The sequence below is a fragment of the Dendrobates tinctorius genome, unplaced genomic scaffold, assembly GCF_039654945.1.
Source record: "Dendrobates tinctorius isolate UK_male_01 unplaced genomic scaffold, ASM3965494v1 ptg000251l, whole genome shotgun sequence".
Classification (NCBI taxonomy): domain Eukaryota; kingdom Metazoa; phylum Chordata; class Amphibia; order Anura; family Dendrobatidae; genus Dendrobates; species Dendrobates tinctorius.
The window spans coordinates 11,284,122-11,305,662 of NW_027361918.1; the positions used below are offsets into that span (position 1 = coordinate 11,284,122).

Below are 21,541 nucleotides of genomic sequence, written 5' to 3' on the forward strand. Positions count from 1 at the left end.
TACATATTTGTTGGCGACTAGAGTACTCCTGGGGTTCTGCAATTGTTTCTTTGTTTTTTTTTGCTTTCTTGTGTCATATTATTGTTGAAAATCATTAGAGGAAATGGTGTCTGACCATTGTTTAAGGTTCCGGTTAAAACTGGTGGGTGCGTCCGGCTGTTAGACGAAAGTTCGGCAGGCGTTTGTGTCTCTGTGGCGCAATCGGTTAGCGCGTTCGGCTGTTAACCGAAAGGTTGGTGGTTCGAGTCCACCCAGGGACGTTGGTTCCTTTTGCTTGGGTAGCATGCTACAGTTGAAGACGTTTTCACATTGGTGCTCAGCATCTCCATAAAGTAAAAGCACTGTTGCTGCCTAAGTTTTGAATTCACAAGGCAAACTGGAGAAAAAACTTTCCGGTTGTGTTTCTGTCTACATGTCCAGAAAGAGCATAGCTGTCTGGTATTTGCCAGAAGGTTGAAAACATCTGATAGAATACACAAAACTTCCTTCGAGCCGGAATTGAACCAGCGACCTAAGGATTGCTAATTTAGATCTACAGTCCTCCACTCTACCAGCTGAGCTATCGAAGGCTTGATTTAGCCATTGTTGAAAGTCTTCAAGGTTTGGACGTGTGTGCCACGAGCAGGTGGCATAAACAATTCACTCGGCCAACTGAAAAAGGAATCCAAAGATTGTATTGGAGAATGCGGGCATCGATCCCGCTACCTCTCGCATGCTAAGCGAGCGCTCTACCACTTGAGCTAATCCCCCATGCCCGACGAACGCCATTATCAGTTTCACGCCACACCATGTCACAGTTTACTTATAGTCAAATGTGCCATTGAGTGCTTTTTTTTTTTTTTTTTTTTTTTTTTTTAAGTACAGATTCCTTTCTCCCATATTTGAAGAACATCTACGGAGTTCACAATGTGAATTATGGCCTACAAATAAAGTCGAGCAATTTTCTAGCAAACCATTTCTACGTATGTAGAGAACCAGACTGGGGGAGTAAAAAAAACTTACCTAGTTTGTAGAAAAAAGTTGTAATGCAGCACAATCCCAAGCAAAAAGATTGACCTTTTATGGTTTGGTTTGAATATAGAAAATGCTGAGAGGTCGCGAATCTCCTTCTGGTCCTTTGGCACGAGTTGTACTGGGATTTAGGATTTTGACTAGTGTTTTTGATCCGAGACACGTTTGCTGTTGACAGAAAAGTTCAGTTGATATGCAATGATGAAGTTTATAAAACACAACTATTTAGCAGAGGTTGGTTTCGATCCATCGACCGCTGGGTTTCACAATGTGAATTATGGCCTACAAATACAGTCGAGCAATTTTCTAGTAAACCATTTCTCTGTATATAGAGAACCAAACTGGGGGAATGAAAAAAAACTTACCTAGTTTGTAGAAAAAAGTTGTAATGCAGCACAATCCCAAGCGAAAAGATTGATCTTTTATGGTTTGGTTTGAATATAGAAAATGCTGAGAGGTCGCGAATCTCCTTCTGGTCCTTTGGCACGAGTTGTACTGGGATTTAGGATTTTGACTAGTGTTTTTGATCCGAGACACGTTTGCTGTTGACAGAAAAGTTCAGTTGATATGCAATGATGAAGTTTATAAAACACAACTATTTAGCAGAGGTTGGTTTCAATCCATTGACCGCTGGGTTTCACAATGTGAATTATGGTCTACAAATACAGTCGAGCAATTTTCTAGCAAACCATTTCTCTGTATATAGAGAACCAAAATGGGGAAGTGAAAAAAAACTTAGCTAGTTTGTAGAAAAAGATGCAATGCAGCACAATTTAGCAGAGGATGGTTTCGATCCATCGACCTCTGGGTTATGGGCCCAGCACGCTTCCGCTGCGCCACTCTGCTTGTGTTAACAGATGTACAGAGTAAAATTCTAATGACTGTTTGTGTTCAGGTCGATGACATGTAAATTTTCAGCCATTACATATTTGTTGGCGACTAGAGTACTCCTGGGGTTCTGCAATTGTTTCTTTGTTTTTTTTTGCTTTCTTGTGTCATATTATTGTTGAAAATCATTAGAGGAAATGGTGTCTGACCATTGTTTAAGGTTCCGGTTAAAACTGGTGGGTGCGTCCGGCTGTTAGACGAAAGTTCGGCAGGCGTTTGTGTCTCTGTGGCGCAATCGGTTAGCGCGTTCGGCTGTTAACCGAAAGGTTGGTGGTTCGAGTCCACCCAGGGACGTTGGTTCCTTTTGCTTGGGTAGCATGCTACAGTTGAAGACGTTTTCACATTGGTGCTCAGCATCTCCATAAAGTAAAAGCACTGTTGCTGCCTAAGTTTTGAATTCACAAGGCAAACTGGAGAAAAAACTTTCCGGTTGTGTTTCTGTCTACATGTCCAGAAAGAGCATAGCTGTCTGGTATTTGCCAGAAGGTTGAAAACATCTGATAGAATACACAAAACTTCCTTCGAGCCGGAATTGAACCAGCGACCTAAGGATTGCTAATTTAGATCTACAGTCCTCCGCTCTACCAGCTGAGCTATCGAAGGCTTGATTTAGCCATTGTTGAAAGTCTTCAAGGTTTGGACGTGTGTGCCACGAGCAGGTGGCATAAACAATTCACTCGGCCAACTGAAAAAGATTGTATTGGAGAATGCGGGCATCGATCCCGCTACCTCTCGCATGCTAAGCGAGCGCTCTACCACTTGAGCTAATCCCCCATGCCCGACGAACGCCATTATCAGTTTCACGCCACACCATGTCACAGTTTACTTATAGTCAAATGTGCCATTGAGTGCTTTTTTTTTTTTTTTTTTTTTTTTTTTTAAGTACAGATTCCTTTCTCCCATATTTGAAGAACATCTACGGAGTTCACAATGTGAATTATGGCCTACAAATAAAGTCGAGCAATTTTCTAGCAAACCATTTCTACGTATGTAGAGAACCAGACTGGGGGAGTAAAAAAAACTTACCTAGTTTGTAGAAAAAAGTTGTAATGCAGCACAATCCCAAGCAAAAAGATTGACCTTTTATGGTTTGGTTTGATTATAGAAAATGCTGAGAGGTCGCGAATCTCCTTCTGGTCCTTTGGCACGAGTTGTACTGGGATTTAGGATTTTGACTAGTGTTTTTGATCCGAGACACGTTTGCTGTTGACAGAAAAGTTCAGTTGATATGCAATGATGAAGTTTATAAATCACAACTATTTAGCAGAGGTTGGTTTCGATCCATCGACCGCTGGGTTTCACAATGTGAATTATGGCCTACAAATACAGTCGGGCAATTTTCTAGCAAACCATTTCTATGTATGTAGAGAACCAGACTGGGGGAGTAAAAAAAACTTACCTAGTTTGTAGAAAAAAGTTGTAATGCAGCACAATCCCAAGCAAAAAGATTGACCTTTTATGGTTTGGTTTGAATATAGAAAATGCTGAGAGGTCGCGAATCTCCTTCTGGTCCTTTGGCACGAGTTGTACTGGGATTTAGGATTTTGACTAGTGTTTTTGATCCGAGACACGTTTGCTGTTGACAGAAAAGTTCAGTTGATATGCAATGATGAAGTTTATAAAACACAACTATTTAGCAGAGGTTGGTTTCGATCCATCGACCGCTGGGTTTCACAATGTGAATTATGGCCTACAAATACAGTCGAGCAATTTTCTAGTAAACCATTTCTCTGTATATAGAGAACCAAACTGGGGGAATGAAAAAAAACTTACCTAGTTTGTAGAAAAAAGTTGTAATGCAGCACAATCCCAAGCGAAAAGATTGATCTTTTATGGTTTGGTTTGAATATAGAAAATGCTGAGAGGTCGCGAATCTCCTTCTGGTCCTTTGGCACGAGTTGTACTGGGATTTAGGATTTTGACTAGTGTTTTTGATCCGAGACACGTTTGCTGTTGACAGAAAAGTTCAGTTGATATGCAATGATGAAGTTTATAAAACACAACTATTTAGCAGAGGTTGGTTTCAATCCATTGACCGCTGGGTTTCACAATGTGAATTATGGTCTACAAATACAGTCGAGCAATTTTCTAGCAAACCATTTCTCTGTATATAGAGAACCAAAATGGGGAAGTGAAAAAAACTTAGCTAGTTTGTAGAAAAAGATGCAATGCAGCACAATTTAGCAGAGGATGGCTTCGATCCATCGACCTCTGGGTTATGGGCCCAGCACGCTTCCGCTGCGCCACTCTGCTTGTGTTAACAGATGTACAGAGTAAAATTCTAATGACTGTTTGTGTTCAGGTCGATGACATGTAAATTTTCAGCCATTACATATTTGTTGGCGACTAGAGTACTCCTGGGGTTCTGCAATTGTTTCTTTGTTTTTTTTTGCTTTCTTGTGTCATATTATTGTTGAAAATCATTAGAGGAAATGGTGTCTGACCATTGTTTAAGGTTCCGGTTAAAACTGGTGGGTGCGTCCGGCTGTTAGACGAAAGTTCGGCAGGCGTTTGTGTCTCTGTGGCGCAATCGGTTAGCGCGTTCGGCTGTTAACCGAAAGGTTGGTGGTTCGAGTCCACCCAGGGACGTTGGTTCCTTTTGCTTGGGTAGCATGCTACAGTTGAAGACGTTTTCACATTGGTGCTCAGCATCTCCATAAAGTAAAAGCACTGTTGCTGCCTAAGTTTTGAATTCACAAGGCAAACTGGAGAAAAAACTTTCCGGTTGTGTTTCTGTCTACATGTCCAGAAAGAGCATAGCTGTCTGGTATTTGCCAGAAGGTTGAAAACATCTGATAGAATACACAAAACTTCCTTCGAGCCGGAATTGAACCAGCGACCTAAGGATTGCTAATTTAGATCTACAGTCCTCCGCTCTACCAGCTGAGCTATCGAAGGCTTGATTTAGCCATTGTTGAAAGTCTTCAAGGTTTGGACGTGTGTGCCACGAGCAGGTGGCATAAACAATTCACTCGGCCAACTGAAAAAGGAATCCAAAGATTGTATTGGAGAATGCGGGCATCGATCCCGCTACCTCTCGCATGCTAAGCGAGCGCTCTACCACTTGAGCTAATCCCCCATGCCCGACGAACGCCATTATCAGTTTCACGCCACACCATGTCACAGTTTACTTATAGTCAAATGTGCCATTGAGTGCTTTTTTTTTTTTTTTTTTTTTTTTTTTTAAGTACAGATTCCTTTCTCCCATATTTGAAGAACATCTACGGAGTTCACAATGTGAATTATGGCCTACAAATAAAGTCGAGCAATTTTCTAGCAAACCATTTCTACGTATGTAGAGAACCAGACTGGGGGAGTAAAAAAAACTTACCTAGTTTGTAGAAAAAAGTTGTAATGCAGCACAATCCCAAGCAAAAAGATTGACCTTTTATGGTTTGGTTTGATTATAGAAAATGCTGAGAGGTCGCGAATCTCCTTCTGGTCCTTTGGCACGAGTTGTACTGGGATTTAGGATTTTGACTAGTGTTTTTGATCCGAGACACGTTTGCTGTTGACAGAAAAGTTCAGTTGATATGCAATGATGAAGTTTATAAATCACAACTATTTAGCAGAGGTTGGTTTCGATCCATCGACCGCTGGGTTTCACAATGTGAATTATGGCCTACAAATACAGTCGGGCAATTTTCTAGCAAACCATTTCTATGTATGTAGAGAACCAGACTGGGGGAGTAAAAAAAACTTACCTAGTTTGTAGAAAAAAGTTGTAATGCAGCACAATCCCAAGCAAAAAGATTGACCTTTTATGGTTTGGTTTGAATATAGAAAATGCTGAGAGGTCGCGAATCTCCTTCTGGTCCTTTGGCACGAGTTGTACTGGGATTTAGGATTTTGACTAGTGTTTTTGATCCGAGACACGTTTGCTGTTGACAGAAAAGTTCAGTTGATATGCAATGATGAAGTTTATAAAACACAACTATTTAGCAGAGGTTGGTTTCGATCCATCGACCGCTGGGTTTCACAATGTGAATTATGGCCTACAAATACAGTCGAGCAATTTTCTAGTAAACCATTTCTCTGTATATAGAGAACCAAACTGGGGGAATGAAAAAAAACTTACCTAGTTTGTAGAAAAAAGTTGTAATGCAGCACAATCCCAAGCGAAAAGATTGATCTTTTATGGTTTGGTTTGAATATAGAAAATGCTGAGAGGTCGCGAATCTCCTTCTGGTCCTTTGGCACGAGTTGTACTGGGATTTAGGATTTTGACTAGTGTTTTTGATCCGAGACACGTTTGCTGTTGACAGAAAAGTTCAGTTGATATGCAATGATGAAGTTTATAAAACACAACTATTTAGAAGAGGTTGGTTTCAATCCATTGACCGCTGGGTTTCACAATGTGAATTATGGCCTACAAATACAGTCGTGCAATTTTCTAGTAAACCATTTCTCTGTATATAGAGAACCAAACTGGGGGAATGAAAAAAAACTTACCTAGTTTGTAGAAAAAAGTTGTAATGCAGCACAATTTAGCAGAGGATGGTTTCGATCCATCGACCTCTGGGTTATGGGCCCAGCACGCTTCCGCTGCGCCACTCTGCTTGTGTTAACAGATGTACAGAGTAAAATTCTAATGACTGTTTGTGTTCAGGTCGATGACATGTAAATTTTCAGCCATTACATATTTGTTGGCGACTAGAGTACTCCTGGGGTTCTGCAATTGTTTCTTTGTTTTTTTTTGCTTTCTTGTGTCATATTATTGTTGAAAATCATTAGAGGAAATGGTGTCTGACCATTGTTTAAGGTTCCGGTTAAAACTGGTGGGTGCGTCCGGCTGTTAGACGAAAGTTCGGCAGGCGTTTGTGTCTCTGTGGCGCAATCGGTTAGCGCGTTCGGCTGTTAACCGAAAGGTTGGTGGTTCGAGTCCACCCAGGGACGTTGGTTCCTTTTGCTTGGGTAGCATGCTACAGTTGAAGACGTTTTCACATTGGTGCTCAGCATCTCCATAAAGTAAAAGCACTGTTGCTGCCTAAGTTTTGAATTCACAAGGCAAACTGGAGAAAAAACTTTCCGGTTGTGTTTCTGTCTACATGTCCAGAAAGAGCATAGCTGTCTGGTATTTGCCAGAAGGTTGAAAACATCTGATAGAATACACAAAACTTCCTTCGAGCCGGAATTGAACCAGCGACCTAAGGATTGCTAATTTAGATCTACAGTCCTCCACTCTACCAGCTGAGCTATCGAAGGCTTGATTTAGCCATTGTTGAAAGTCTTCAAGGTTTGGACGTGTGTGCCACGAGCAGGTGGCATAAACAATTCACTCGGCCAACTGAAAAAGGAATCCAAAGATTGTATTGGAGAATGCGGGCATCGATCCCGCTACCTCTCGCATGCTAAGCGAGCGCTCTACCACTTGAGCTAATCCCCCATGCCCGACGAACGCCATTATCAGTTTCACGCCACACCATGTCACAGTTTACTTATAGTCAAATGTGCCATTGAGTGCTTTTTTTTTTTTTTTTTTTTTTTTTTTTAAGTACAGATTCCTTTCTCCCATATTTGAAGAACATCTACGGAGTTCACAATGTGAATTATGGCCTACAAATAAAGTCGAGCAATTTTCTAGCAAACCATTTCTACGTATGTAGAGAACCAGACTGGGGGAGTAAAAAAAACTTACCTAGTTTGTAGAAAAAAGTTGTAATGCAGCACAATCCCAAGCAAAAAGATTGACCTTTTATGGTTTGGTTTGATTATAGAAAATGCTGAGAGGTCGCGAATCTCCTTCTGGTCCTTTGGCACGAGTTGTACTGGGATTTAGGATTTTGACTAGTGTTTTTGATCCGAGACACGTTTGCTGTTGACAGAAAAGTTCAGTTGATATGCAATGATGAAGTTTATAAATCACAACTATTTAGCAGAGGTTGGTTTCGATCCATCGACCGCTGGGTTTCACAATGTGAATTATGGCCTACAAATACAGTCGGGCAATTTTCTAGCAAACCATTTCTATGTATGTAGAGAACCAGACTGGGGGAGTAAAAAAAACTTACCTAGTTTGTAGAAAAAAGTTGTAATGCAGCACAATCCCAAGCAAAAAGATTGACCTTTTATGGTTTGGTTTGAATATAGAAAATGCTGAGAGGTCGCGAATCTCCTTCTGGTCCTTTGGCACGAGTTGTACTGGGATTTAGGATTTTGACTAGTGTTTTTGATCCGAGACACGTTTGCTGTTGACAGAAAAGTTCAGTTGATATGCAATGATGAAGTTTATAAAACACAACTATTTAGCAGAGGTTGGTTTCGATCCATCGACCGCTGGGTTTCACAATGTGAATTATGGCCTACAAATACAGTCGAGCAATTTTCTAGTAAACCATTTCTCTGTATATAGAGAACCAAACTGGGGGAATGAAAAAAAACTTACCTAGTTTGTAGAAAAAAGTTGTAATGCAGCACAATCCCAAGCGAAAAGATTGATCTTTTATGGTTTGGTTTGAATATAGAAAATGCTGAGAGGTCGCGAATCTCCTTCTGGTCCTTTGGCACGAGTTGTACTGGGATTTAGGATTTTGACTAGTGTTTTTGATCCGAGACACGTTTGCTGTTGACAGAAAAGTTCAGTTGATATGCAATGATGAAGTTTATAAAACACAACTATTTAGCAGAGGTTGGTTTCAATCCATTGACCGCTGGGTTTCACAATGTGAATTATGGTCTACAAATACAGTCGAGCAATTTTCTAGCAAACCATTTCTCTGTATATAGAGAACCAAAATGGGGAAGTGAAAAAAACTTAGCTAGTTTGTAGAAAAAGATGCAATGCAGCACAATTTAGCAGAGGATGGTTTCGATCCATCGACCTCTGGGTTATGGGCCCAGCACGCTTCCGCTGCGCCACTCTGCTTGTGTTAACAGATGTACAGAGTAAAATTCTAATGACTGTTTGTGTTCAGGTCGATGACATGTAAATTTTCAGCCATTACATATTTGTTGGCGACTAGAGTACTCCTGGGGTTCTGCAATTGTTTCTTTGTTTTTTTTTGCTTTCTTGTGTCATATTATTGTTGAAAATCATTAGAGGAAATGGTGTCTGACCATTGTTTAAGGTTCCGGTTAAAACTGGTGGGTGCGTCCGGCTGTTAGACGAAAGTTCGGCAGGCGTTTGTGTCTCTGTGGCGCAATCGGTTAGCGCGTTCGGCTGTTAACCGAAAGGTTGGTGGTTCGAGTCCACCCAGGGACGTTGGTTCCTTTTGCTTGGGTAGCATGCTACAGTTGAAGACGTTTTCACATTGGTGCTCAGCATCTCCATAAAGTAAAAGCACTGTTGCTGCCTAAGTTTTGAATTCACAAGGCAAACTGGAGAAAAAACTTTCCGGTTGTGTTTCTGTCTACATGTCCAGAAAGAGCATAGCTGTCTGGTATTTGCCAGAAGGTTGAAAACATCTGATAGAATACACAAAACTTCCTTCGAGCCGGAATTGAACCAGCGACCTAAGGATTGCTAATTTAGATCTACAGTCCTCCGCTCTACCAGCTGAGCTATCGAAGGCTTGATTTAGCCATTGTTGAAAGTCTTCAAGGTTTGGACGTGTGTGCCACGAGCAGGTGGCATAAACAATTCACTCGGCCAACTGAAAAAGGAATCCAAAGATTGTATTGGAGAATGCGGGCATCGATCCCGCTACCTCTCGCATGCTAAGCGAGCGCTCTACCACTTGAGCTAATCCCCCATGCCCGACGAACGCCATTATCAGTTTCACGCCACACCATGTCACAGTTTACTTATAGTCAAATGTGCCATTGAGTGCTTTTTTTTTTTTTTTTTTTTTTTTTTTTAAGTACAGATTCCTTTCTCCCATATTTGAAGAACATCTACGGAGTTCACAATGTGAATTATGGCCTACAAATAAAGTCGAGCAATTTTCTAGCAAACCATTTCTACGTATGTAGAGAACCAGACTGGGGGAGTAAAAAAAACTTACCTAGTTTGTAGAAAAAAGTTGTAATGCAGCACAATCCCAAGCAAAAAGATTGACCTTTTATGGTTTGGTTTGATTATAGAAAATGCTGAGAGGTCGCGAATCTCCTTCTGGTCCTTTGGCACGAGTTGTACTGGGATTTAGGATTTTGACTAGTGTTTTTGATCCGAGACACGTTTGCTGTTGACAGAAAAGTTCAGTTGATATGCAATGATGAAGTTTATAAATCACAACTATTTAGCAGAGGTTGGTTTCGATCCATCGACCGCTGGGTTTCACAATGTGAATTATGGCCTACAAATACAGTCGGGCAATTTTCTAGCAAACCATTTCTATGTATGTAGAGAACCAGACTGGGGGAGTAAAAAAAACTTACCTAGTTTGTAGAAAAAAGTTGTAATGCAGCACAATCCCAAGCAAAAAGATTGACCTTTTATGGTTTGGTTTGAATATAGAAAATGCTGAGAGGTCGCGAATCTCCTTCTGGTCCTTTGGCACGAGTTGTACTGGGATTTAGGATTTTGACTAGTGTTTTTGATCCGAGACACGTTTGCTGTTGACAGAAAAGTTCAGTTGATATGCAATGATGAAGTTTATAAAACACAACTATTTAGCAGAGGTTGGTTTCGATCCATCGACCGCTGGGTTTCACAATGTGAATTATGGCCTACAAATACAGTCGAGCAATTTTCTAGTAAACCATTTCTCTGTATATAGAGAACCAAACTGGGGGAATGAAAAAAAACTTACCTAGTTTGTAGAAAAAAGTTGTAATGCAGCACAATCCCAAGCGAAAAGATTGATCTTTTATGGTTTGGTTTGAATATAGAAAATGCTGAGAGGTCGCGAATCTCCTTCTGGTCCTTTGGCACGAGTTGTACTGGGATTTAGGATTTTGACTAGTGTTTTTGATCCGAGACACGTTTGCTGTTGACAGAAAAGTTCAGTTGATATGCAATGATGAAGTTTATAAAACACAACTATTTAGCAGAGGTTGGTTTCAATCCATTGACCGCTGGGTTTCACAATGTGAATTATGGTCTACAAATACAGTCGAGCAATTTTCTAGCAAACCATTTCTCTGTATATAGAGAACCAAAATGGGGAAGTGAAAAAAACTTAGCTAGTTTGTAGAAAAAGATGCAATGCAGCACAATTTAGCAGAGGATGGCTTCGATCCATCGACCTCTGGGTTATGGGCCCAGCACGCTTCCGCTGCGCCACTCTGCTTGTGTTAACAGATGTACAGAGTAAAATTCTAATGACTGTTTGTGTTCAGGTCGATGACATGTAAATTTTCAGCCATTACATATTTGTTGGCGACTAGAGTACTCCTGGGGTTCTGCAATTGTTTCTTTGTTTTTTTTTGCTTTCTTGTGTCATATTATTGTTGAAAATCATTAGAGGAAATGGTGTCTGACCATTGTTTAAGGTTCCGGTTAAAACTGGTGGGTGCGTCCGGCTGTTAGACGAAAGTTCGGCAGGCGTTTGTGTCTCTGTGGCGCAATCGGTTAGCGCGTTCGGCTGTTAACCGAAAGGTTGGTGGTTCGAGTCCACCCAGGGACGTTGGTTCCTTTTGCTTGGGTAGCATGCTACAGTTGAAGACGTTTTCACATTGGTGCTCAGCATCTCCATAAAGTAAAAGCACTGTTGCTGCCTAAGTTTTGAATTCACAAGGCAAACTGGAGAAAAAACTTTCCGGTTGTGTTTCTGTCTACATGTCCAGAAAGAGCATAGCTGTCTGGTATTTGCCAGAAGGTTGAAAACATCTGATAGAATACACAAAACTTCCTTCGAGCCGGAATTGAACCAGCGACCTAAGGATTGCTAATTTAGATCTACAGTCCTCCGCTCTACCAGCTGAGCTATCGAAGGCTTGATTTAGCCATTGTTGAAAGTCTTCAAGGTTTGGACGTGTGTGCCACGAGCAGGTGGCATAAACAATTCACTCGGCCAACTGAAAAAGGAATCCAAAGATTGTATTGGAGAATGCGGGCATCGATCCCGCTACCTCTCGCATGCTAAGCGAGCGCTCTACCACTTGAGCTAATCCCCCATGCCCGACGAACGCCATTATCAGTTTCACGCCACACCATGTCACAGTTTACTTATAGTCAAATGTGCCATTGAGTGCTTTTTTTTTTTTTTTTTTTTTTTTTTTTAAGTACAGATTCCTTTCTCCCATATTTGAAGAACATCTACGGAGTTCACAATGTGAATTATGGCCTACAAATAAAGTCGAGCAATTTTCTAGCAAACCATTTCTACGTATGTAGAGAACCAGACTGGGGGAGTAAAAAAAACTTACCTAGTTTGTAGAAAAAAGTTGTAATGCAGCACAATCCCAAGCAAAAAGATTGACCTTTTATGGTTTGGTTTGAATATAGAAAATGCTGAGAGGTCGCGAATCTCCTTCTGGTCCTTTGGCACGAGTTGTACTGGGATTTAGGATTTTGACTAGTGTTTTTGATCCGAGACACGTTTGCTGTTGACAGAAAAGTTCAGTTGATATGCAATGATGAAGTTTATAAAACACAACTATTTAGCAGAGGTTGGTTTCGATCCATCGACCGCTGGGTTTCACAATGTGAATTATGGCCTACAAATACAGTCGAGCAATTTTCTAGTAAACCATTTCTCTGTATATAGAGAACCAAACTGGGGGAATGAAAAAAAACTTACCTAGTTTGTAGAAAAAAGTTGTAATGCAGCACAATCCCAAGCGAAAAGATTGATCTTTTATGGTTTGGTTTGAATATAGAAAATGCTGAGAGGTCGCGAATCTCCTTCTGGTCCTTTGGCACGAGTTGTACTGGGATTTAGGATTTTGACTAGTGTTTTTGATCCGAGACACGTTTGCTGTTGACAGAAAAGTTCAGTTGATATGCAATGATGAAGTTTATAAAACACAACTATTTAGCAGAGGTTGGTTTCAATCCATTGACCGCTGGGTTTCACAATGTGAATTATGGTCTACAAATACAGTCGAGCAATTTTCTAGCAAACCATTTCTCTGTATATAGAGAACCAAAATGGGGAAGTGAAAAAAAACTTAGCTAGTTTGTAGAAAAAGATGCAATGCAGCACAATTTAGCAGAGGATGGTTTCGATCCATCGACCTCTGGGTTATGGGCCCAGCACGCTTCCGCTGCGCCACTCTGCTTGTGTTAACAGATGTACAGAGTAAAATTCTAATGACTGTTTGTGTTCAGGTCGATGACATGTAAATTTTCAGCCATTACATATTTGTTGGCGACTAGAGTACTCCTGGGGTTCTGCAATTGTTTCTTTGTTTTTTTTTGCTTTCTTGTGTCATATTATTGTTGAAAATCATTAGAGGAAATGGTGTCTGACCATTGTTTAAGGTTCCGGTTAAAACTGGTGGGTGCGTCCGGCTGTTAGACGAAAGTTCGGCAGGCGTTTGTGTCTCTGTGGCGCAATCGGTTAGCGCGTTCGGCTGTTAACCGAAAGGTTGGTGGTTCGAGTCCACCCAGGGACGTTGGTTCCTTTTGCTTGGGTAGCATGCTACAGTTGAAGACGTTTTCACATTGGTGCTCAGCATCTCCATAAAGTAAAAGCACTGTTGCTGCCTAAGTTTTGAATTCACAAGGCAAACTGGAGAAAAAACTTTCCGGTTGTGTTTCTGTCTACATGTCCAGAAAGAGCATAGCTGTCTGGTATTTGCCAGAAGGTTGAAAACATCTGATAGAATACACAAAACTTCCTTCGAGCCGGAATTGAACCAGCGACCTAAGGATTGCTAATTTAGATCTACAGTCCTCCGCTCTACCAGCTGAGCTATCGAAGGCTTGATTTAGCCATTGTTGAAAGTCTTCAAGGTTTGGACGTGTGTGCCACGAGCAGGTGGCATAAACAATTCACTCGGCCAACTGAAAAAGATTGTATTGGAGAATGCGGGCATCGATCCCGCTACCTCTCGCATGCTAAGCGAGCGCTCTACCACTTGAGCTAATCCCCCATGCCCGACGAACGCCATTATCAGTTTCACGCCACACCATGTCACAGTTTACTTATAGTCAAATGTGCCATTGAGTGCTTTTTTTTTTTTTTTTTTTTTTTTTTTTAAGTACAGATTCCTTTCTCCCATATTTGAAGAACATCTACGGAGTTCACAATGTGAATTATGGCCTACAAATAAAGTCGAGCAATTTTCTAGCAAACCATTTCTACGTATGTAGAGAACCAGACTGGGGGAGTAAAAAAAACTTACCTAGTTTGTAGAAAAAAGTTGTAATGCAGCACAATCCCAAGCAAAAAGATTGACCTTTTATGGTTTGGTTTGATTATAGAAAATGCTGAGAGGTCGCGAATCTCCTTCTGGTCCTTTGGCACGAGTTGTACTGGGATTTAGGATTTTGACTAGTGTTTTTGATCCGAGACACGTTTGCTGTTGACAGAAAAGTTCAGTTGATATGCAATGATGAAGTTTATAAATCACAACTATTTAGCAGAGGTTGGTTTCGATCCATCGACCGCTGGGTTTCACAATGTGAATTATGGCCTACAAATACAGTCGGGCAATTTTCTAGCAAACCATTTCTATGTATGTAGAGAACCAGACTGGGGGAGTAAAAAAAACTTACCTAGTTTGTAGAAAAAAGTTGTAATGCAGCACAATCCCAAGCAAAAAGATTGACCTTTTATGGTTTGGTTTGAATATAGAAAATGCTGAGAGGTCGCGAATCTCCTTCTGGTCCTTTGGCACGAGTTGTACTGGGATTTAGGATTTTGACTAGTGTTTTTGATCCGAGACACGTTTGCTGTTGACAGAAAAGTTCAGTTGATATGCAATGATGAAGTTTATAAAACACAACTATTTAGCAGAGGTTGGTTTCGATCCATCGACCGCTGGGTTTCACAATGTGAATTATGGCCTACAAATACAGTCGAGCAATTTTCTAGTAAACCATTTCTCTGTATATAGAGAACCAAACTGGGGGAATGAAAAAAAACTTACCTAGTTTGTAGAAAAAAGTTGTAATGCAGCACAATCCCAAGCGAAAAGATTGATCTTTTATGGTTTGGTTTGAATATAGAAAATGCTGAGAGGTCGCGAATCTCCTTCTGGTCCTTTGGCACGAGTTGTACTGGGATTTAGGATTTTGACTAGTGTTTTTGATCCGAGACACGTTTGCTGTTGACAGAAAAGTTCAGTTGATATGCAATGATGAAGTTTATAAAACACAACTATTTAGCAGAGGTTGGTTTCAATCCATTGACCGCTGGGTTTCACAATGTGAATTATGGTCTACAAATACAGTCGAGCAATTTTCTAGCAAACCATTTCTCTGTATATAGAGAACCAAAATGGGGAAGTGAAAAAAACTTAGCTAGTTTGTAGAAAAAGATGCAATGCAGCACAATTTAGCAGAGGATGGCTTCGATCCATCGACCTCTGGGTTATGGGCCCAGCACGCTTCCGCTGCGCCACTCTGCTTGTGTTAACAGATGTACAGAGTAAAATTCTAATGACTGTTTGTGTTCAGGTCGATGACATGTAAATTTTCAGCCATTACATATTTGTTGGCGACTAGAGTACTCCTGGGGTTCTGCAATTGTTTCTTTGTTTTTTTTTGCTTTCTTGTGTCATATTATTGTTGAAAATCATTAGAGGAAATGGTGTCTGACCATTGTTTAAGGTTCCGGTTAAAACTGGTGGGTGCGTCCGGCTGTTAGACGAAAGTTCGGCAGGCGTTTGTGTCTCTGTGGCGCAATCGGTTAGCGCGTTCGGCTGTTAACCGAAAGGTTGGTGGTTCGAGTCCACCCAGGGACGTTGGTTCCTTTTGCTTGGGTAGCATGCTACAGTTGAAGACGTTTTCACATTGGTGCTCAGCATCTCCATAAAGTAAAAGCACTGTTGCTGCCTAAGTTTTGAATTCACAAGGCAAACTGGAGAAAAAACTTTCCGGTTGTGTTTCTGTCTACATGTCCAGAAAGAGCATAGCTGTCTGGTATTTGCCAGAAGGTTGAAAACATCTGATAGAATACACAAAACTTCCTTCGAGCCGGAATTGAACCAGCGACCTAAGGATTGCTAATTTAGATCTACAGTCCTCCGCTCTACCAGCTGAGCTATCGAAGGCTTGATTTAGCCATTGTTGAAAGTCTTCAAGGTTTGGACGTGTGTGCCACGAGCAGGTGGCATAAACAATTCACTCGGCCAACTGAAAAAGGAATCCAAAGATTGTATTGGAGAATGCGGGCATCGATCCCGCTACCTCTCGCATGCTAAGCGAGCGCTCTACCACTTGAGCTAATCCCCCATGCCCGACGAACGCCATTATCAGTTTCACGCCACACCATGTCACAGTTTACTTATAGTCAAATGTGCCATTGAGTGCTTTTTTTTTTTTTTTTTTTTTTTTTTTTAAGTACAGATTCCTTTCTCCCATATTTGAAGAACATCTACGGAGTTCACAATGTGAATTATGGCCTACAAATAAAGTCGAGCAATTTTCTAGCAAACCATTTCTACGTATGTAGAGAACCAGACTGGGGGAGTAAAAAAAACTTACCTAGTTTGTAGAAAAAAGTTGTAATGCAGCACAATCCCAAGCAAAAAGATTGACCTTTTATGGTTTGGTTTGATTATAGAAAATGCTGAGAGGTCGCGAATCTCCTTCTGGTCCTTTGGCACGAGTTGTACTGGGATTTAGGATTTTGACTAGTGTTTTTGATCCGAGACACGTTTGCTGTTGACAGAAAAGTTCAGTTGATATGCAATGATGAAGTTTATAAATCACAACTATTTAGCAGAGGTTGGTTTCGATCCATCGACCGCTGGGTTTCACAATGTGAATTATGGCCTACAAATACAGTCGGGCAATTTTCTAGCAAACCATTTCTATGTATGTAGAGAACCAGACTGGGGGAGTAAAAAAAACTTACCTAGTTTGTAGAAAAAAGTTGTAATGCAGCACAATCCCAAGCAAAAAGATTGACCTTTTATGGTTTGGTTTGAATATAGAAAATGCTGAGAGGTCGCGAATCTCCTTCTGGTCCTTTGGCACGAGTTGTACTGGGATTTAGGATTTTGACTAGTGTTTTTGATCCGAGACACGTTTGCTGTTGACAGAAAAGTTCAGTTGATATGCAATGATGAAGTTTATAAAACACAACTATTTAGCAGAGGTTGGTTTCGATCCATCGACCGCTGGGTTTCACAATGTGAATTATGGCCTACAAATACAGTCGAGCAATTTTCTAGTAAACCATTTCTCTGTATATAGAGAACCAAACTGGGGGAATGAAAAAAAACTTACCTAGTTTGTAGAAAAAAGTTGTAATGCAGCACAATCCCAAGCGAAAAGATTGATCTTTTATGGTTTGGTTTGAATATAGAAAATGCTGAGAGGTCGCGAATCTCCTTCTGGTCCTTTGGCACGAGTTGTACTGGGATTTAGGATTTTGACTAGTGTTTTTGATCCGAGACACGTTTGCTGTTGACAGAAAAGTTCAGTTGATATGCAATGATGAAGTTTATAAAACACAACTATTTAGAAGAGGTTGGTTTCAATCCATTGACCGCTGGGTTTCACAATGTGAATTATGGCCTACAAATACAGTCGTGCAATTTTCTAGTAAACCATTTCTCTGTATATAGAGAACCAAACTGGGGGAATGAAAAAAAACTTACCTAGTTTGTAGAAAAAAGTTGTAATGCAGCACAATTTAGCAGAGGATGGTTTCGATCCATCGACCTCTGGGTTATGGGCCCAGCACGCTTCCGCTGCGCCACTCTGCTTGTGTTAACAGATGTACAGAGTAAAATTCTAATGACTGTTTGTGTTCAGGTCGATGACATGTAAATTTTCAGCCATTACATATTTGTTGGCGACTAGAGTACTCCTGGGGTTCTGCAATTGTTTCTTTGTTTTTTTTTGCTTTCTTGTGTCATATTATTGTTGAAAATCATTAGAGGAAATGGTGTCTGACCATTGTTTAAGGTTCCGGTTAAAACTGGTGGGTGCGTCCGGCTGTTAGACGAAAGTTCGGCAGGCGTTTGTGTCTCTGTGGCGCAATCGGTTAGCGCGTTCGGCTGTTAACCGAAAGGTTGGTGGTTCGAGTCCACCCAGGGACGTTGGTTCCTTTTGCTTGGGTAGCATGCTACAGTTGAAGACGTTTTCACATTGGTGCTCAGCATCTCCATAAAGTAAAAGCACTGTTGCTGCCTAAGTTTTGAATTCACAAGGCAAACTGGAGAAAAAACTTTCCGGTTGTGTTTCTGTCTACATGTCCAGAAAGAGCATAGCTGTCTGGTATTTGCCAGAAGGTTGAAAACATCTGATAGAATACACAAAACTTCCTTCGAGCCGGAATTGAACCAGCGACCTAAGGATTGCTAATTTAGATCTACAGTCCTCCACTCTACCAGCTGAGCTATCGAAGGCTTGATTTAGCCATTGTTGAAAGTCTTCAAGGTTTGGACGTGTGTGCCACGAGCAGGTGGCATAAACAATTCACTCGGCCAACTGAAAAAGGAATCCAAAGATTGTATTGGAGAATGCGGGCATCGATCCCGCTACCTCTCGCATGCTAAGCGAGCGCTCTACCACTTGAGCTAATCCCCCATGCCCGACGAACGCCATTATCAGTTTCACGCCACACCATGTCACAGTTTACTTATAGTCAAATGTGCCATTGAGTGCTTTTTTTTTTTTTTTTTTTTTTTTTTTTAAGTACAGATTCCTTTCTCCCATATTTGAAGAACATCTACGGAGTTCACAATGTGAATTATGGCCTACAAATAAAGTCGAGCAATTTTCTAGCAAACCATTTCTACGTATGTAGAGAACCAGACTGGGGGAGTAAAAAAAACTTACCTAGTTTGTAGAAAAAAGTTGTAATGCAGCACAATCCCAAGCAAAAAGATTGACCTTTTATGGTTTGGTTTGATTATAGAAAATGCTGAGAGGTCGCGAATCTCCTTCTGGTCCTTTGGCACGAGTTGTACTGGGATTTAGGATTTTGACTAGTGTTTTTGATCCGAGACACGTTTGCTGTTGACAGAAAAGTTCAGTTGATATGCAATGATGAAGTTTATAAATCACAACTATTTAGCAGAGGTTGGTTTCGATCCATCGACCGCTGGGTTTCACAATGTGAATTATGGCCTACAAATACAGTCGGGCAATTTTCTAGCAAACCATTTCTATGTATGTAGAGAACCAGACTGGGGGAGTAAAAAAAACTTACCTAGTTTGTAGAAAAAAGTTGTAATGCAGCACAATCCCAAGCAAAAAGATTGACCTTTTATGGTTTGGTTTGAATATAGAAAATGCTGAGAGGTCGCGAATCTCCTTCTGGTCCTTTGGCACGAGTTGTACTGGGATTTAGGATTTTGACTAGTGTTTTTGATCCGAGACACGTTTGCTGTTGACAGAAAAGTTCAGTTGATATGCAATGATGAAGTTTATAAAACACAACTATTTAGCAGAGGTTGGTTTCGATCCATCGACCGCTGGGTTTCACAATGTGAATTATGGCCTACAAATACAGTCGAGCAATTTTCTAGTAAACCATTTCTCTGTATATAGAGAACCAAACTGGGGGAATGAAAAAAAACTTACCTAGTTTGTAGAAAAAAGTTGTAATGCAGCACAATCCCAAGCGAAAAGATTGATCTTTTATGGTTTGGTTTGAATATAGAAAATGCTGAGAGGTCGCGAATCTCCTTCTGGTCCTTTGGCACGAGTTGTACTGGGATTTAGGATTTTGACTAGTGTTTTTGATCCGAGACACGTTTGCTGTTGACAGAAAAGTTCAGTTGATATGCAATGATGAAGTTTATAAAACACAACTATTTAGCAGAGGTTGGTTTCAATCCATTGACCGCTGGGTTTCACAATGTGAATTATGGTCTACAAATACAGTCGAGCAATTTTCTAGCAAACCATTTCTCTGTATATAGAGAACCAAAATGGGGAAGTGAAAAAAACTTAGCTAGTTTGTAGAAAAAGATGCAATGCAGCACAATTTAGCAGAGGATGGTTTCGATCCATCGACCTCTGGGTTATGGGCCCAGCACGCTTCCGCTGCGCCACTCTGCTTGTGTTAACAGATGTACAGAGTAAAATTCTAATGACTGTTTGTGTTCAGGTCGATGACATGTAAATTTTCAGCCATTACATATTTGTTGGCGACTAGAGTACTCCTGGGGTTCTGCAATTGTTTCTTTGTTTTTTTTTGCTTTCTTGTGTCATATTATTGTTGAAAATCATTAGAGGAAATGGTGTCTGACCATTGTTTAAGGTTCCGGTTAAAACTGGTGGGTGCGTCCGGCTGTTAGACGAAAGTTCGGCAGGCGTTTGTGTCTCTGTGGCGCAATCGGTTAGCGCGTTCGGCTGTTAACCGAAAGGTTGGTGGTTCGAGTCCACCCAGGGACGTTGGTTCCTTTTGCTTGGGTAGCATGCTACAGTTGAAGACGTTTTCACATTGGTGCTCAGCATCTCCATAAAGTAAAAGCACTGTTGCTGCCTAAGTTTTGAATTCACAAGGCAAACTGGAGAAAAAACTTTCCGGTTGTGTTTCTGTCTACATGTCCAGAAAGAGCATAGCTGTCTGGTATTTGCCAGAAGGTTGAAAACATCTGATAGAATACACAAAACTTCCTTCGAGCCGGAATTGAACCAGCGACCTAAGGATTGCTAATTTAGATCTACAGTCCTCCGCTCTACCAGCTGAGCTATCGAAGGCTTGATTTAGCCATTGTTGAAAGTCTTCAAGGTTTGGACGTGTGTGCCACGAGCAGGTGGCATAAACAATTCACTCGGCCAACTGAAAAAGGAATCCAAAGATTGTATTGGAGAATGCGGGCATCGATCCCGCTACCTCTCGCATGCTAAGCGAGCGCTCTACCACTTGAGCTAATCCCCCATGCCCGACGAACGCCATTATCAGTTTCACGCCACACCATGTCACAGTTTACTTATAGTCAAATGTGCCATTGAGTGCTTTTTTTTTTTTTTTTTTTTTTTTTTTTAAGTACAGATTCCTTTCTCCCATATTTGAAGAACATCTACGGAGTTCACAATGTGAATTATGGCCTACAAATAAAGTCGAGCAATTTTCTAGCAAACCATTTCTACGTATGTAGAGAACCAGACTGGGGGAGTAAAAAAAACTTACCTAGTTTGTAGAAAAAAGTTGTAATGCAGCACAATCCCAAGCAAAAAGATTGACCTTTTATGGTTTGGTTTGATTATAGAAAATGCTGAGAGGTCGCGAATCTCCTTCTGGTCCTTTGGCACGAGTTGTACTGGGATTTAGGATTTTGACTAGTGTTTTTGATCCGAGACACGTTTGCTGTTGACAGAAAAGTTCAGTTGATATGCAATGATGAAGTTTATAAATCACAACTATTTAGCAGAGGTTGGTTTCGATCCATCGACCGCTGGGTTTCACAATGTGAATTATGGCCTACAAATACAGTCGGGCAATTTTCTAGCAAACCATTTCTATGTATGTAGAGAACCAGACTGGGGGAGTAAAAAAAACTTACCTAGTTTGTAGAAAAAAGTTGTAATGCAGCACAATCCCAAGCAAAAAGATTGACCTTTTATGGTTTGGTTTGAATATAGAAAATGCTGAGAGGTCGCGAATCTCCTTCTGGTCCTTTGGCACGAGTTGTACTGGGATTTAGGATTTTGACTAGTGTTTTTGATCCGAGACACGTTTGCTGT

At 40.9% G+C, this 21,541-nt stretch overlaps 27 non-coding genes across 27 annotated transcripts; 10 read left to right on the forward strand and 17 right to left on the reverse strand.

Annotated features, from left to right (window-relative positions):
- Positions 1–186: 186 nt before the first annotated feature.
- Positions 187–260, forward strand: TRNAN-GUU (transfer RNA asparagine (anticodon GUU)). The gene has a single exon. It is a non-coding gene; the product is annotated as a tRNA-Asn (tRNA).
- A 417-nt stretch (positions 261–677) lies between these two features.
- Positions 678–750, reverse strand: TRNAA-AGC (transfer RNA alanine (anticodon AGC)). The gene has a single exon. It is a non-coding gene; the product is annotated as a tRNA-Ala (tRNA).
- Positions 751–2,119: 1,369 nt separating this feature from the next.
- TRNAN-GUU (transfer RNA asparagine (anticodon GUU)) lies at positions 2,120–2,193 on the forward strand. The gene has a single exon. It is a non-coding gene; the product is annotated as a tRNA-Asn (tRNA).
- Positions 2,194–2,416: 223 nt separating this feature from the next.
- TRNAY-GUA (transfer RNA tyrosine (anticodon GUA)) lies at positions 2,417–2,502 on the reverse strand. Its single transcript is given in 2 exon segments — positions 2,417–2,452; positions 2,466–2,502. It is a non-coding gene; the product is annotated as a tRNA-Tyr (tRNA).
- Positions 2,503–2,600: 98 nt separating this feature from the next.
- TRNAA-AGC (transfer RNA alanine (anticodon AGC)) lies at positions 2,601–2,673 on the reverse strand. Its single transcript has one exon. It is a non-coding gene; the product is annotated as a tRNA-Ala (tRNA).
- A 1,741-nt stretch (positions 2,674–4,414) lies between these two features.
- Positions 4,415–4,488, forward strand: TRNAN-GUU (transfer RNA asparagine (anticodon GUU)). The gene has a single exon. It is a non-coding gene; the product is annotated as a tRNA-Asn (tRNA).
- Positions 4,489–4,711: 223 nt separating this feature from the next.
- Positions 4,712–4,797, reverse strand: TRNAY-GUA (transfer RNA tyrosine (anticodon GUA)). Its single transcript is given in 2 exon segments — positions 4,712–4,747; positions 4,761–4,797. It is a non-coding gene; the product is annotated as a tRNA-Tyr (tRNA).
- A 108-nt stretch (positions 4,798–4,905) lies between these two features.
- On the reverse strand, positions 4,906–4,978 carry TRNAA-AGC (transfer RNA alanine (anticodon AGC)). The gene has a single exon. It is a non-coding gene; the product is annotated as a tRNA-Ala (tRNA).
- A 1,743-nt stretch (positions 4,979–6,721) lies between these two features.
- Positions 6,722–6,795, forward strand: TRNAN-GUU (transfer RNA asparagine (anticodon GUU)). Its single transcript has one exon. It is a non-coding gene; the product is annotated as a tRNA-Asn (tRNA).
- Positions 6,796–7,212: 417 nt separating this feature from the next.
- Positions 7,213–7,285, reverse strand: TRNAA-AGC (transfer RNA alanine (anticodon AGC)). The gene has a single exon. It is a non-coding gene; the product is annotated as a tRNA-Ala (tRNA).
- Positions 7,286–9,026: 1,741 nt separating this feature from the next.
- On the forward strand, positions 9,027–9,100 carry TRNAN-GUU (transfer RNA asparagine (anticodon GUU)). Its single transcript has one exon. It is a non-coding gene; the product is annotated as a tRNA-Asn (tRNA).
- A 223-nt stretch (positions 9,101–9,323) lies between these two features.
- On the reverse strand, positions 9,324–9,409 carry TRNAY-GUA (transfer RNA tyrosine (anticodon GUA)). Its single transcript is given in 2 exon segments — positions 9,324–9,359; positions 9,373–9,409. It is a non-coding gene; the product is annotated as a tRNA-Tyr (tRNA).
- Positions 9,410–9,517: 108 nt separating this feature from the next.
- Positions 9,518–9,590, reverse strand: TRNAA-AGC (transfer RNA alanine (anticodon AGC)). Its single transcript has one exon. It is a non-coding gene; the product is annotated as a tRNA-Ala (tRNA).
- A 1,741-nt stretch (positions 9,591–11,331) lies between these two features.
- TRNAN-GUU (transfer RNA asparagine (anticodon GUU)) lies at positions 11,332–11,405 on the forward strand. Its single transcript has one exon. It is a non-coding gene; the product is annotated as a tRNA-Asn (tRNA).
- A 223-nt stretch (positions 11,406–11,628) lies between these two features.
- On the reverse strand, positions 11,629–11,714 carry TRNAY-GUA (transfer RNA tyrosine (anticodon GUA)). The gene is given in 2 exon segments: positions 11,629–11,664; positions 11,678–11,714. It is a non-coding gene; the product is annotated as a tRNA-Tyr (tRNA).
- Positions 11,715–11,822: 108 nt separating this feature from the next.
- TRNAA-AGC (transfer RNA alanine (anticodon AGC)) lies at positions 11,823–11,895 on the reverse strand. The gene has a single exon. It is a non-coding gene; the product is annotated as a tRNA-Ala (tRNA).
- Positions 11,896–13,264: 1,369 nt separating this feature from the next.
- On the forward strand, positions 13,265–13,338 carry TRNAN-GUU (transfer RNA asparagine (anticodon GUU)). The gene has a single exon. It is a non-coding gene; the product is annotated as a tRNA-Asn (tRNA).
- A 223-nt stretch (positions 13,339–13,561) lies between these two features.
- Positions 13,562–13,647, reverse strand: TRNAY-GUA (transfer RNA tyrosine (anticodon GUA)). The gene is given in 2 exon segments: positions 13,562–13,597; positions 13,611–13,647. It is a non-coding gene; the product is annotated as a tRNA-Tyr (tRNA).
- Positions 13,648–13,745: 98 nt separating this feature from the next.
- On the reverse strand, positions 13,746–13,818 carry TRNAA-AGC (transfer RNA alanine (anticodon AGC)). The gene has a single exon. It is a non-coding gene; the product is annotated as a tRNA-Ala (tRNA).
- A 1,741-nt stretch (positions 13,819–15,559) lies between these two features.
- On the forward strand, positions 15,560–15,633 carry TRNAN-GUU (transfer RNA asparagine (anticodon GUU)). The gene has a single exon. It is a non-coding gene; the product is annotated as a tRNA-Asn (tRNA).
- Positions 15,634–15,856: 223 nt separating this feature from the next.
- TRNAY-GUA (transfer RNA tyrosine (anticodon GUA)) lies at positions 15,857–15,942 on the reverse strand. The gene is given in 2 exon segments: positions 15,857–15,892; positions 15,906–15,942. It is a non-coding gene; the product is annotated as a tRNA-Tyr (tRNA).
- A 108-nt stretch (positions 15,943–16,050) lies between these two features.
- Positions 16,051–16,123, reverse strand: TRNAA-AGC (transfer RNA alanine (anticodon AGC)). The gene has a single exon. It is a non-coding gene; the product is annotated as a tRNA-Ala (tRNA).
- A 1,743-nt stretch (positions 16,124–17,866) lies between these two features.
- On the forward strand, positions 17,867–17,940 carry TRNAN-GUU (transfer RNA asparagine (anticodon GUU)). Its single transcript has one exon. It is a non-coding gene; the product is annotated as a tRNA-Asn (tRNA).
- A 417-nt stretch (positions 17,941–18,357) lies between these two features.
- On the reverse strand, positions 18,358–18,430 carry TRNAA-AGC (transfer RNA alanine (anticodon AGC)). Its single transcript has one exon. It is a non-coding gene; the product is annotated as a tRNA-Ala (tRNA).
- Positions 18,431–20,171: 1,741 nt separating this feature from the next.
- Positions 20,172–20,245, forward strand: TRNAN-GUU (transfer RNA asparagine (anticodon GUU)). The gene has a single exon. It is a non-coding gene; the product is annotated as a tRNA-Asn (tRNA).
- Positions 20,246–20,468: 223 nt separating this feature from the next.
- TRNAY-GUA (transfer RNA tyrosine (anticodon GUA)) lies at positions 20,469–20,554 on the reverse strand. The gene is given in 2 exon segments: positions 20,469–20,504; positions 20,518–20,554. It is a non-coding gene; the product is annotated as a tRNA-Tyr (tRNA).
- A 108-nt stretch (positions 20,555–20,662) lies between these two features.
- Positions 20,663–20,735, reverse strand: TRNAA-AGC (transfer RNA alanine (anticodon AGC)). The gene has a single exon. It is a non-coding gene; the product is annotated as a tRNA-Ala (tRNA).
- Between the last annotated feature and the right edge of the window lie 806 nt (positions 20,736–21,541).